The following is a 13,705-nucleotide window of genomic DNA, read 5'->3' as shown; positions in this document are numbered from 1 at the left end:
ATAACTATTCTTTGTCTTTGCCTATTTATTTATTGATAACTAGCTGACCCAGCAGACTTCGTAGTGCCTCAATAGATAAATAAAAGACCTAACTTTTGTATAAAATAAATTTAAAACAAACCAAAGGAATCCGTCCGACGGGGGACACATCAAAGGGAAAACAAAATTGTCATTTTTATTTAATTTCGAGCATTTTCATATATATTTACCTTTTAAACCTTCTCTGGACTTCCACTAGCCGTTCTCGAGTTTTAGCGAGACTAACGAACAGCAATTCATTTTTATATACATAGATATATAGATTAGTTGTGAAAAACCTACAGAGATAACCATTCCTAGGATAGGGTTTAGTTTATAAATTGATATAAAAAATCAAAGCAGACGTCGAAAATATACGAGTCTGAAAATATGAATTACTGAATTGATAACCTTCTTTTTTTAAGTCTGTTCTAAAATATTTTATACTGTTACTGTAGAGATTTGCACCCCGGATTGACTTGCTATCATGCTCTCACAATGCAGTCATGATTTTTTTTATTGCTTAGACGGACGAGCTCATGGCCCGCCTGATGTTAAGTGGTTACCGGAGCCCATAGGCATCTACAACGTAAATGCTTCCACCTACCTTGAGATATAAGTTCTAAGGTCTCACGTATAGTTACAACAGTTGCTCCACCCTTCAAACCGAAACGCATTACTGCTTCACGGCAGAAATAGGCAGGGTGGTGGTACCCAACCGCGCGGACTCACAAGAGGTCCTACCACCAGTAATTACGCAAATTATAATTTTGCGGGTTTCATTTTTATTACACGATGTTATTCCTTCACCGTGGAAGCAATCGTGAACATTTGTTGAGTACGTATTTCATTAAAAAATTGGTACCCGCCTGAGATTCGAACATCGCTGCATCGCTCAATACGAATGCACCGGACGTCTTATCCGTTAGGCCACGACGACTTCAAAATGATCTAGAGAGACCATATCAGCGTCACCGGGCGAGTAGGTGAGCTCACGTCGCTCAGACCTGATGATGTTGCTAACACGAACCCTAGCAAGAGCCGTGCTTCGCAGAATCTATCACCGGATCGGAAACGCGACCCACTGAGAAGATCCGGCGAGAAGCTCAGTGGGCTGCGTCTGTAGGTTAATTTACTCGTCGAGCCCTTCATCGCAAGCGACGGGTTCGACGAGAACGATGACCGGTGCTTGGCTTAATAGCACCGTTAGTGGATCGGAAGGATCCGAAATGACGTGTTTTATACAAGCAAACAGACATATATACTTTTTATTACCTTAATGAAAGGGAGCACAGCTGAAACCTATTGCTATCTCTCTTACGCTTGCAAAATAGCACTGGTGACCTCATGAAGTAATAAGATATTTTTTTAAAAACATAAATGTCATTAAAACTTACTTGGCGATTGTCGAAACAAGTTTCGCTACCAATAGTTTCAAAAAAAAAAGGTCAGCCTGCGAAAACTCGATCAGCGGGTTGACTTTTATTGATTACTCGTGTTTTGTTTATTTGATTTAAAAGCTTACGATTTTTTTACATTACTTTTATATAAAAAACTACAAAAGTAAATAAAAATTAGACGATCAATAGCAAATTATCGAAATAATGAGCATCGTTTTGTTAGGCTACTCATTTCTGAGAGCAAAGAAAGAGGCAGAGAGAGAGAAAGAGAGAGAGAGTATACTTCATTGCGCACCGAAACACAATTTACATTGAAAATCACTCAACAGGCAAATAATAATTGTATAGGCCGCCTAGGCCTTAACGCTAAAAGCGATCTCATTCAGACAATAGTTTTTATGTAGAGAAATTATGAAAAAGATTTTTCAGGTATATTGTGTCTCCGAGACGACGTCCTGCGGGATTTTCCCGGGGATGGAGTGCCGTCCTATTAACAGGATGGGTACCGGCGACGGCGAGCCTTCGGCGCGCACTGTGCGGTACCGTGGGTTTCGTGGAGTCGGAGTGGTGGGGCTCGATGGGGTTTAGTCGGTAGTCGTTCTGCGGGGCAAGTGCTTCGCGCGCCTTTTTCAAGGCGTAGTCTCCTGTGAGAAATTGGGGGAGGTGAAGGACCTCGGCCCTTCTCTTCTCCCCTTTTTCCTCTCAGGAGGCGCCGGAGTCCGACATAACCCGGTCCGTTACCCCTCTCGACCGGGTATCCGTAAATGGATTCCACAGCGTTAAAAAAAAAAGGTATATTTTGGTACTAATGAACCAATTTAGAAGGTTATTTTTAGTTTTCGTTCTAGATACTATTTTTGAAATAAAAGAAACTAAGTAAATTATTTAAAGTGCAAAAAAAAACATTGCACATTATGTCATTACCGTAATTGCGCCATTTACGTATTTCAAAATAATTACAATTACGATTAAAATATTTCAAACAGCTCTCGCAGTGGTAAATAATGAAATTAATTCCAACCTGAAAAGGGAGCTTCAGGAAAAAGATTAATATAATCCCACAAAATTAATACAATATTACCCATTATTTCGATAATGGCGATTCATTTGTAATTTAATTAAGCTATGGAATGGTTATTTGAGTATTTGAGATGGGCTTGCGTTATAACGATGAAATTCGGTGATGTATAGTAAGTATTTAAATTTTCACGTATTGTATCTATCTAATTCTTCAAATTGTGTATTTCCGATGTTAAAAGTTGTGGCGGGCAGCCATCATACGACATAAGATATTTGATAGATGCCTGAATCTCGATTCCGACATTTTCAAGATAAGATGATATGCTGACTCAATTCACTGCAAAACTTAGACCGTAATATTTTTTCAATTCGTTATGATAATTGATATTTTAATAAATAAATAAATATTTACTAACAATCACGCCGCGTTAACTGGTCCCGTGCTAAGTTCGTAAAGAACTTGTGTTACAGGTACCCGATAACGGAAATAAATGTAAGATTTTTATTATACACATACATATTATTATATTTTAATATACATCCATAACCCTGGAAAAGACATTTTATATTTATCATACAAATATCTTCCCTTGGCGGGATTCGAACCCGCGACTCCCTTGTGTAGTGACCATGTCACTTACCACTACACCAGACGACCGTTGAATAATATTGTTTGTTAATTAAATAAGTATTACATTGGAAATCTACGTGTGGTACTTAATTTTATGTCAGATTCCGTGTTTAGAGCACAAAATATGATGAATTCATTCATGAAAACAATAAGGAGAAAAAAAAACATATAGTTTTGCCGACCAGTATTATATAATCGTAATTTAACTCGGAATTTGACTCCAATAAAAGCTTGATTAAGTACTTCGTTCGTTATATATTAAATACGTGAAGCAAAAACTTTGTACACTTTTTTACGAAAATTGCGCGGACGGAGTGTTATGAAATTTTCCACACTTATAGAGAATATAGAAAAGGAGTGCAGAATGTTAGTATATATATTTTTATAACGCAAAAAAACCACATTGAATCAATAAAAAACATTACACACACTACCATGTATTTGACACACACACGCAAATATACTCTTTTGTTTATTGTAAAGTGTGGTCAAATTGAGAATAGATTAATATTGTTTGTCTTTAGTGTAGTCTTGGCGATATCTGTGATTATAGAAATAATCTTTGACAATAGAATGTTAATAATGGTCAAGCTTCTAATTTCAATTAATTATAGTCGAATTTCGACGACTGTGGGACTACTAGTATTATATTAATAAGATGTGTTTACAAATCAACATTTTTGGTTAGTTTATATTTTTAATTAATATTATATTTATATTGTATAAATGCTTAAGTCGTCCGTATTAATATTTTTACAGTATTTGGTTTTACGCGAATCGTAAACATAATTAAAACTACTTTTATAGTTTATTCTAGCGTTTTTATTATCATTTGGTCATTGCTTCAAATACTTCGTCCAGAAGTTACGTCCGCGACCAAGAAAATTTGTAAAGTATTTTACATTTTTAACATGTCTATGGGCTTCAGTAACTACTTAACACCGAGTGGGCTGTAAGCTCGTCCACCCATCTAAGCAATAAATAAAAAATTACATCAACGAGTTTTAAATATGGCGCAGCTGAGTCAACACAGCATCAATTGCTTTTTAGTGACAACCGCGTGACATGAGAAGACCTGGACACCTTATACACAGTTGGCAACGCACTGTGGAGAGCGAGATGAGGATCTCCAGCCTGACCAGGACCGATGATGTTAAGGATCAAGTTCAAGACTATTTCTGTCGTGAAGCAGAAGTACTGAAGAAAATTTGTAAAGTATTTTACATTTTTAACAGGTCTATGGGCTCCAGTAACCACTTAACACCAGATGGGCTGTGAGCTCGTCCACCCATCTAAGCAATAAAAAAAGACAGGGTGAAAAGGAGACAAATTTTGAGGGTCCCAGGTACCACCGAGGTACCTAGGAGGTACCGAGGTACCTAGGAATACAATAAGTTTTAAATTATTTCATAACTTTCGTTACAGTATTGTCACTTAATATTTTCAGTTTGAACATTTCAACGAGTAATTCTTCACTAGTGGTCCCGCAGTAGTCGAAATTCGACTATAAATAATTGGAATTGTAAGTTTGTACACTATTATGATTGTATTTTATACTTCTATAATCACAAATTTCGCCAAGACTACACTATAAAAAATATTAACAAAGACAAACAATATTTAATCTATTCTCAATTTGACAACAGACGTCAAGAACAAAAGTTTGACAATAAATAGTATGCATGCGTGTGTGCGTCAAATACATGATATGTAGTGTGTGTAATGTTTTCTTTATTGATTTAATGTATCTTTCATGCATTATTTAAAAAAAAAAAATTAGCATTGTGCACTTCTTCTCTATATTCTCTATAAGTGTGGGAAATTTCATACTCTTCCGTCCGCGCAATTTTCGTAAAAAGGGATACAAAGTTTTTGCTTCACGTATTAATATATAGATTCTTGCATAATAAAAATAATGTACGTATTTAAACAGTCAACCTGAATTTCACACAAACCCATAATGTGTGTTTTAGCTAATTATATTTTCACAAATAATGTATTTTTGGAACGGATCTCTGTATTCCCGCGTACAATGCGCCGCATGTAAAAAATCATGTTTTCAATTAAATACTATATTTAATTTTATATTACTGTATTTCGTTTTATTCATACGTAGAATTTTATTAATATTTGTCTAATATTTTATTAGATATAATTAGGATAATAAAATAACTTTGTTAACTGATAAACAATATAATCGAGATTTCAATGTCCTCTCTCTGTGTGGGTGACTGCGTTCCTTTCATAACGTCCCGAGCTGCAGTAGTAGTAGCTCCAGTAGTTCAGTATCCACGCACCACGTGCTCAGTGAAATATTCTTTAAATTAATACGTGAAGCAAAAAGTTTGTGCCCCTTTTTACGAAAATTGCGCGGACGGAGAAGTATGAAATTTCCCATAATTACAGAGAATATTGAGAAGGAGTGCAGAATGCAATTTTTTTTAAAAATGATGCAGTAAAAAATACAATAAATCAATAAAAAAACATTACACACACTTTCATGTATTTGACACATTATTGTTTGCCTTTAATATTATTTGTCTATAGTGTAGCCTTGGCGAAATCTGAGATTATAAAAGTATAGTCTGTGACAATAGAACCATGAAAATGATAATAATTGAACATTGAATTATTATTATTTATAATTTAAATTAATTATGGTCGAATTTCGACTACTGGGCAACCATTAGTACCTAATGATAATAATGAGATACGTATATCGATTGTAAATATAACAGGTTTCTTGTAATCGATGACTAAATAAAGATTTTCGAGTATTTGTATTGTTGCTCGTATTTCTAAGAATGTGTTTTGATTCATCTGTATAGGTAATTAGTGTGAGTTTTTTAACGTTTTGGAACTTTTGGACGGAGATGACAAAATAATAAATCGATGCCTCCAATGAACACTACTCTAACTCAAAATTTTGAAATTTTTGTTTTTCACCCAAATCGCTTGACTATGTTAAAAGTATTACAATTAATCATTATTGATGGGGTTCGAAGCAAGAGCAAATCAGCTAGTTACACAAAAAACCATAAATATATCTGCAATAATAAAGATTTTATCAACTTTTTTCTTTTAATCGCTCCTCCTGTAAATCTACGAATTTGGAGTTAGCGTAATGTTCATTGGAGGCATCGTAAATGACGTATGTGTAGATGGAGATCGAAAAAATCGTTGGTCGCAAATCAGGTACTGTAACTGACAGCGACTTCGTGTTTTTTTCGTAAACAAATTTAATGTAGACACAGCTCTTTTAGTTGCATTATAGTACTTACGTACGAACCGATAGTGCCCAAATAAAAAATACCGGATTGCATAAATATATTATTACGCCGGTAAGAGTAACGCCATCTATCGCCGAATAGTCGAACGAATATCGAAGGATCCAGATTGCTCAAGAATTACAATGCCATCTATTGACAGATAGCGGAAACTACGACTAGAGTTGTGTGGAACATTCTCGATAATTCTAGGGATGAAGTATCGACTATAAAAGCGTTATAGGGATGGCACGCAGTCAGTCAGTAATCGGAACTACTCGAAGCGAAACAGCGAACGGATCACCTGAAGCGAAGCGGAACAAGCGAATCGAGTGTTTTAAAGTGTTTAGGTGTTCTAAGTGTTGAATACAGTTTTACAGTTGTACTTTGGTGAAATTTTTATTTATCCTGAACCCTCAGCGCCTAACAATATCTTAAGTACTTGTAAAATAAATTTTCATGATAGCAGCCTTAAGACGTTGAACGCGATGTAGCCCACTGGTGGGCCTGGTGTCCTAGACTATTCGGGCCAAGTCAAAGCCAGAGCTATAGTAATTTTAAAAAAATAAATAAATTGAAAAATTTATAAAATAAAAAATATATTAAATACGACAATTTGCACGGAAGATAATAATTAGCAACTTTTACCGTCTAGTTTTTAAGATATTTTAAAAGGCTATTTAAAATCTTCATAAAAACTACACACAACTTGTATGGAGTTGGAACGTTTGCCTACGTTTGCCGCTAGGGGAACTGTTCTAGCTGCATACAAATTTGAGTTAACTTTCACGATATCGAGAATGTTAAAAAACTCGCACTAAGCACACTGAACTCAAACAACAACTTTGCTAATACATTATTAGCAGGCGCTTGATTAATTTGATTTCTGTATTGTGTGGAGAATGGACTTAGAGTCTTACTGGTGCTAAAACATTGTCAGATCTCACAGGCATCACAACGTCAACTCTTATATAAATCAAATTAATACGTGAAGCAAAAACTTTGTTTCCATTTTTACGAAAATTGCGCCGACGTTGGTGTATGAAATTTCTTACACTTATAGAGAATATAGAGAAGGAGTGCAGAATGTAAATATCCTTTTAAATTATGTATAAACAAATACTTTAAATCAATAAAAAAACATTACACACACTACCACACACATTTAACACACACACGCATGCATACTATTTATTTATTGTTAAACCTTTCTTATTGCTAATAGTCTGTGGTCAAATTGAGAATAGATTAAAATATATTGTTCGTCTTTTTTATATTTGTCTAAAGTTTAGTCTTAGCCAAATCTGTGAAGAAGTAAAATTCTTTGAAGTAGAAGTCTTTGACAATAGACTCATAATAGGGTTTTGTTTAAATAGTGTTTTTAACAAAATTATAATTTCAATTAATTATTGTCGAATTTCGACTACCGTGGGACTACTAGTATAAATCAAATATCTCAAATATCATATTTTTGTGTTGTCCAGCTGGAGCACTGGGTATGAATACTCCAGAGGGTCCCACAAACAAGTTCGAAAAGGAATGGTAGCGAGCGAGGTGCGGACGTATTCTCGTGTGTATGCTTCGGTGGTTGCGGGTGAACTCGGCGCCAGTAAAGGCGCACGCGCGGCTTGCCAAAAGGAAAGCCCCTCGGTCGCTACTCTTTGAATCGCGCCGGGAGCCGACAACGAGAGTCCCTGATTGGTCGCGGCGCGCGATCAGACGCGGCTGCCGATGCGGCAGGCGTTAGGGTTGCTATAATATAAATTTAATTTTTAAATCAAAGATGCCAAATACTCACGCAAAAATATAGTTCTAAGTGCATAAGATATTTACTTTTTATTTTTTTATCAGCCATGGACTTCGGCAATGCCAAGCCGATGATAGAATCATCTCAAACAATTCCTCAGAGCACTCCTCATGGAACCTAAGGTATAAAATACAGAGAGAATCAAAGTGCGTCTGCAAGCCGAGAGGTTCCAAGCGATCCTTTAGAATGGTATTATTGACAATCCGAACGGCCCTTTTCTTCTTTTTTTTCCTACCTATGCTGATAGCCTTGAGAGGCTATTTCAGCTTTTCCTTGACGTGTAAGTGAGCTCACGGGGCTCAAACGGGAGTATTGCTAACGCCGGCCCTAGCAAGAGCAGTGCTTCACAGAATCTACCACCGGATCAGAAACGTGGTTCGCGGACTGAGAAGATCCGGCGAGAAACTCAGTGGGCTGTGTCTATGGATTAATTCACTCGTCGAGCCCTTCGTCTCAAGCGACGGGTTTGACAACGACGGTGACCGGTGCTTGTGGTATCTAAAAGCACCGTTAATGGATAGGGAGGATCCGTAATGACGTGTTTAAGACGACTTCGACTGCTCATCATTCGTTTCACAGGATCGGGTATGAGCCCTCTTCTGTTTCTGCGCTGCAGTAGTAAAAGTTAGTACAAACAAAGTTCCTGACATTTTTTAATAGCACGAACATAAAAAGAAGCATTTCATACCATCGATTGTTTCATCACAACAGGCGCACTAACGAAAGGAAAATAACGCGAAAATAATCCAAAAATAAATAACGATTTACCACCGGTTGGTCTGTTAGCACGCCAGCCCATTTAACGTATTAAAACGTGTCTCAAGATGAGCGGCGATATACAGGCGTCAAAGACCACTCGACGCTATTAAATTCATACCGAAATACTTGTGAAAATTTTCAAAGGCAAATTAAGCTACCCTGATATCGGAACCAAAGACCAATTGAACACGAAAGTAATAATAGGCCATTAGCGAGATTCTCAAATCGTTTTAATGATCTTTACTCTCGGCTGCTGCCTTGGACGATTGATAGTAACGCTTACTGAAAGCGAGACATTCAATAAACGTAACAAAGTTCAATTGTCCTAATACCAGACTTTTGTTGTGCGTCGTGAGTGTGAAGATAGCATGAATAAGGCCTCCATAAGGACATTCAACTCTCGATCAAGGAGGCGAACGAATGCCTCGATTATTTCTCGGACGATTTTTTGGTTTACAAGACACGGTTTTGAGGTCGCATGCCCATATTTCAAGTTACTCATCATATTTCCATGCTTGAGGTCCGGTAGCCACTTTGACCAGTGGTAATGATGATTTCTATCTGATGACACAAGATGACGTTCACATTGTAACGCCTATTAACTTTTTAAGCGACTTAAAAGCATTCAAAGCAAAATTGCAAACATTTTCGATGTCAATGAATGCACAGCTTTAAGTTATTCGTTACGAAGATATTAAATTTAATTGTTGTCGACGGAAGGTGAGCCTTATCCGGATCGGAGGTCCCACTGAGTCTCATTGTAAAACAACTGAAAGCAATTAGGGAGAGTGTTGAAATTGTTTCCCTTATAACTTATAATAAAATTTAGATCTCTTGCCTTATTTTAATGTTTAGCACGCGACACGTTGAGCAGTTGTCAAAATAGAGGCACAGTATTCGTCTAAGTTGACGCGTGATATTTAACCGTTTTTGCGGTAGACATGATGTCTGTCAACAGTACACGTCACATTAACGAGTTGTCAAAAGAGACGCCACATGTCATGGTTAACACGTCAAATTGGACAGACTTTTGGCGGGAACGCAAGGAGTGAAGGTGTGTGAATTTGTTTTATCTTGTTGATTAAGTGTTTCTTCTACACATGTTTTATCAAATTTAACAGTTGTTAATAGCTTATCAAGGATATGTCCCCACATTTAACAATTCACATTTAATTGTTGTCAATAATCTGTAAAAGGCAACACGTCACATGTAAGAATTGTCACTAAGCTGTCGTCACATTTAATTGTAGTCAATAATTTGTCAAAGGCAACACGTCACATTTAACAATTGTCATTAAACTGTCGTCACGTTTAATTGTTGTCAATAATCTGTCAAAGGCAACACGTCACATTTGACAATTGGCACTAAGCTGTCATCACATTTAATTGTTGTCAATAATCTGTCAAAGGCAACACGTTATATTTAACAACTGTCACTAAACCCTCGACACATTTAATTGTTGTTGTCAATAATCTGTCAAAGGCAACACGTCACTTTTTTTAACAATAGTCAATATTAATTGTTGTCAATAATCTGTCAAAGGCAACACGTCACATTTAACAATTGTTATTAAGCTGTCGTCACATTTAATTGTAGTCAATAATTTGTCAAAGGCAACACGTCACATTTAACAATTGTCATTAAACTGTCGTCGTTTAATTGTTGTCAATAATATGTCAAAGGCAATACGTATCATTTAACGATTGACAGTTTTCATCATAGACAATTATCATCAAGCCGTCGTCATATTTAACAATTGTCATTAATTGGTCGTGACATTTAATTGTAGTCAATAATCTGTCAAAGGCAACACGTCATATTTAACAATTGTCACTAAGCTGTCCTCACATTTAATTGTTGTCAATAATATGTCAAAGGTAACACGTCATATTTAACAATTGTCCCTAAGCTGTCGTCACATTTAATTGTTGTCAATAATATGTCAAAGGCAATACGTATCATTTAACGATTGACAGTTTTCATCATAAACTCATCGTCACTTTTAACGGTTATCAATAATCTGTCAAGGGTAATTCGTCACATTTACCAGTTGTCATTAAACTGTCTAGAAAAACTCGTCACATCACAGATTGCTCGGCAGATTACATGTCTCGCGTGACTGTTAAAGGCCGTTTATAACTGTATATCGTTTACTTTTTGTTGTTCTGAAATTTAAAGCACTTTTAATTCACAGCACAGATATGTTTTATTACAACAGAAAAGTAAAAAGTGATAAATTTACCATTTACTAAATGTACAGTCCCAAAACTAAGAGTACGGATCAATGATGTTGCTTAATAGGCATTCAGAGATGAAACAGAATTCTTGTGGACTTTTTATGTATAAAGAGTCCTTTCTTTGTCCAATTCAGGGAGATAATCGGAAACCCCTTGCGTCTATCGACTGCTGCTTCTTTGACCTTTGATCTCTTAACACTTGAAGAGGTAGAGATAACGAACTCGGTAGTGAGTATGGTTTTATCTATGAATTCCACCTAGTATCACTTTGATGTAAACGGATAAATTGATCAGCAAATCCCAATGTAACAGTTGCTGTTATATGAGTAAATTTCTAAATAACTAAACTAAAATCATCGTTAAAACTGAAACAACAACATCCATATGTCCTAGTCTTTCATTTAAAAAAACAACGTTGTGTTGCCATATATACATATATTGCTCTCATACACATATATACATATACATCGTTATCATTCAAAACATCATTTTCACAACAATAAAAGCAACACTACAACAAATTAATAATTACCGTACCGTGCCTCTTTCCAAATATTAATATCTACGATAACTTCACAGCATAAATAAAACCCTTTCAAAATTATTAATTCATTGGACTTAATTATAATCCTTTTATGAGCTATGCAAGTGTAGTGTTCGCTCACGTGGCCCCACTGATTTAAAACCCTTTCAAGTCATTCAATCCCGTTTCAGCAGGATAGCGGTGTTTAGGATACCGCGGATAGCGATAGTTTACCGGTGGTAGGACCTCATATGAGTCCGCGCGGGTAAGTGCCACCACCCTGACTATTTCTGCCGTGAAGCAGTAATGCGTTTCGGTTTGAAGGGTGGGGCAGCCGTGTAACTATAGGTACTTGAGACCTTAGAACTTATATCTCAAGGTGGGTGGCGCATTTACGTTGTAGATGTCTATGGGCTCCAGTAACCACTTAACACCAGGTGGTCTGTGAGCTTGTCCACCCATCCAAGCAGTAAAAAAAGTTTATACGTAATAAATACTATCAGTGCTTTTTTATGATTCAGGGATTACTGGTGGCCCGGAGGCCATCCCAATTTCACAAAGACAGGAGGGCGAGCAAGGGCTCAGCCAGGAGGGGTGGGATTTGTTAACAGCTATCCGAGCGCCTTAGAAGAACACTAACAACTCAAAAGTAACTGATTCGCGAATGAATCTACTACCGGATCGGAATCGCGACCCGCTGAGAAGGTCCGGCGATAAACTCAACGGGCTGATGTTTAGGTTAGGTTGCATGTCGAATTCTTTGCCGAGTTCGACGAGTACGGTTACCGAAGTCCCTGAGTCTGCTCCTAGTGTTAGAGCTAAAGGCGTCTAATGCAAGATTGGATCTGATGAATCCGTAATGACGTGTCTAGGGCGTCGACGGTGACTGGCTCCTGCGTAATCAGGATTCGGGGAGTAACTATCGGTGCTTTTAGATACCTCAAGCACCAGACACTGATTTTGTGGGTTCAACGAGCTCGACGAGTATATTAATCCGCATACCGGGCCACTGAGTGTCTCGCCGGATCTTCTCAGTGGGTCGCGATACCGATCCGAGGGTAGATTCGGCGAAGCACTGCTCTTCCTAGGGCTAGTGTTAGAAAATTCTCTCAGGTTGAACATGTAAGCTCACCTACCAGTCAGGGCGTATCTGAAATAACCACTTAGGCTACCAGCGAATACATAGGTAAGAAAAAAATAGTTATGACATCTTAAGCTTTTACCCAGTACAAGTTCGCAAAGTTATGATATTGCATTACAGCTGCTACCATTCTATTGTTTAATTTTAAGAAAACACGACTTTTGGTGTGTTTTCAGAACTTACAAGGTTTTATTGTCTAAGACCGGATTGTCCGCTCCAATTATAAAGTTGTGGCTGTACACTACGAGAGATGTTTGTAACATATTTTAACAGCATCGCTGCAGGTTTTTGTCATTGTTTTTGCTAACCGACTTCAAAAAAGGAGGAAGTTCTCAATTCGACTGTTCTTTTTTATGTTTGTTACCATAACTTTTGACTGGGTGAATCGATTCCTTTTTTATTAGAAAGCTGACGCTTGCCGTGTGGTCCCATTTCAATTTAGTCCAGTTCTGATAATGGTATCCATGAGAAAACCGTATAAGTATTAAATTTGCATTAAGTACGTGCGCGACAAATAGATGTATTGACTCATAACTCAATGTCACGCCAACCGATTTCGATGATTATTGTTTTTAGTGTATATTCATTTGTTTTAGAATATATATTTTTTTCTATTTGAATTCAGTTTCTGTTAAAGCATGTCTATTTACAATTATTTTAGTTTCATTACTGGATAAATGGTCACTGTAGTTCATAAGCACAAGCAGTTCCTGCTACTGAAAATCAACTATGTACTAGGTAGAATTGTTACATAATCCTTTTCTTTTCTCTTTATTACTTTGATGGTTGGACGAGCTACCCACCTTGTGCTAAGTGTAAGGAACCCATAGAAATCAGAATATTAACTTCACGTCATACATAAGACAGAACTCAATAATGGTTTCAATTGGGCTATAGAGTGG

Source organism: Bombyx mandarina, chromosome 05 (assembly GCF_030267445.1).
Source record: "Bombyx mandarina strain Sakado chromosome 05, ASM3026744v2".
In the NCBI taxonomy this organism is placed as follows: domain Eukaryota; kingdom Metazoa; phylum Arthropoda; class Insecta; order Lepidoptera; family Bombycidae; genus Bombyx; species Bombyx mandarina.
Note: the sequence above shows the minus strand (reverse complement) of the source record.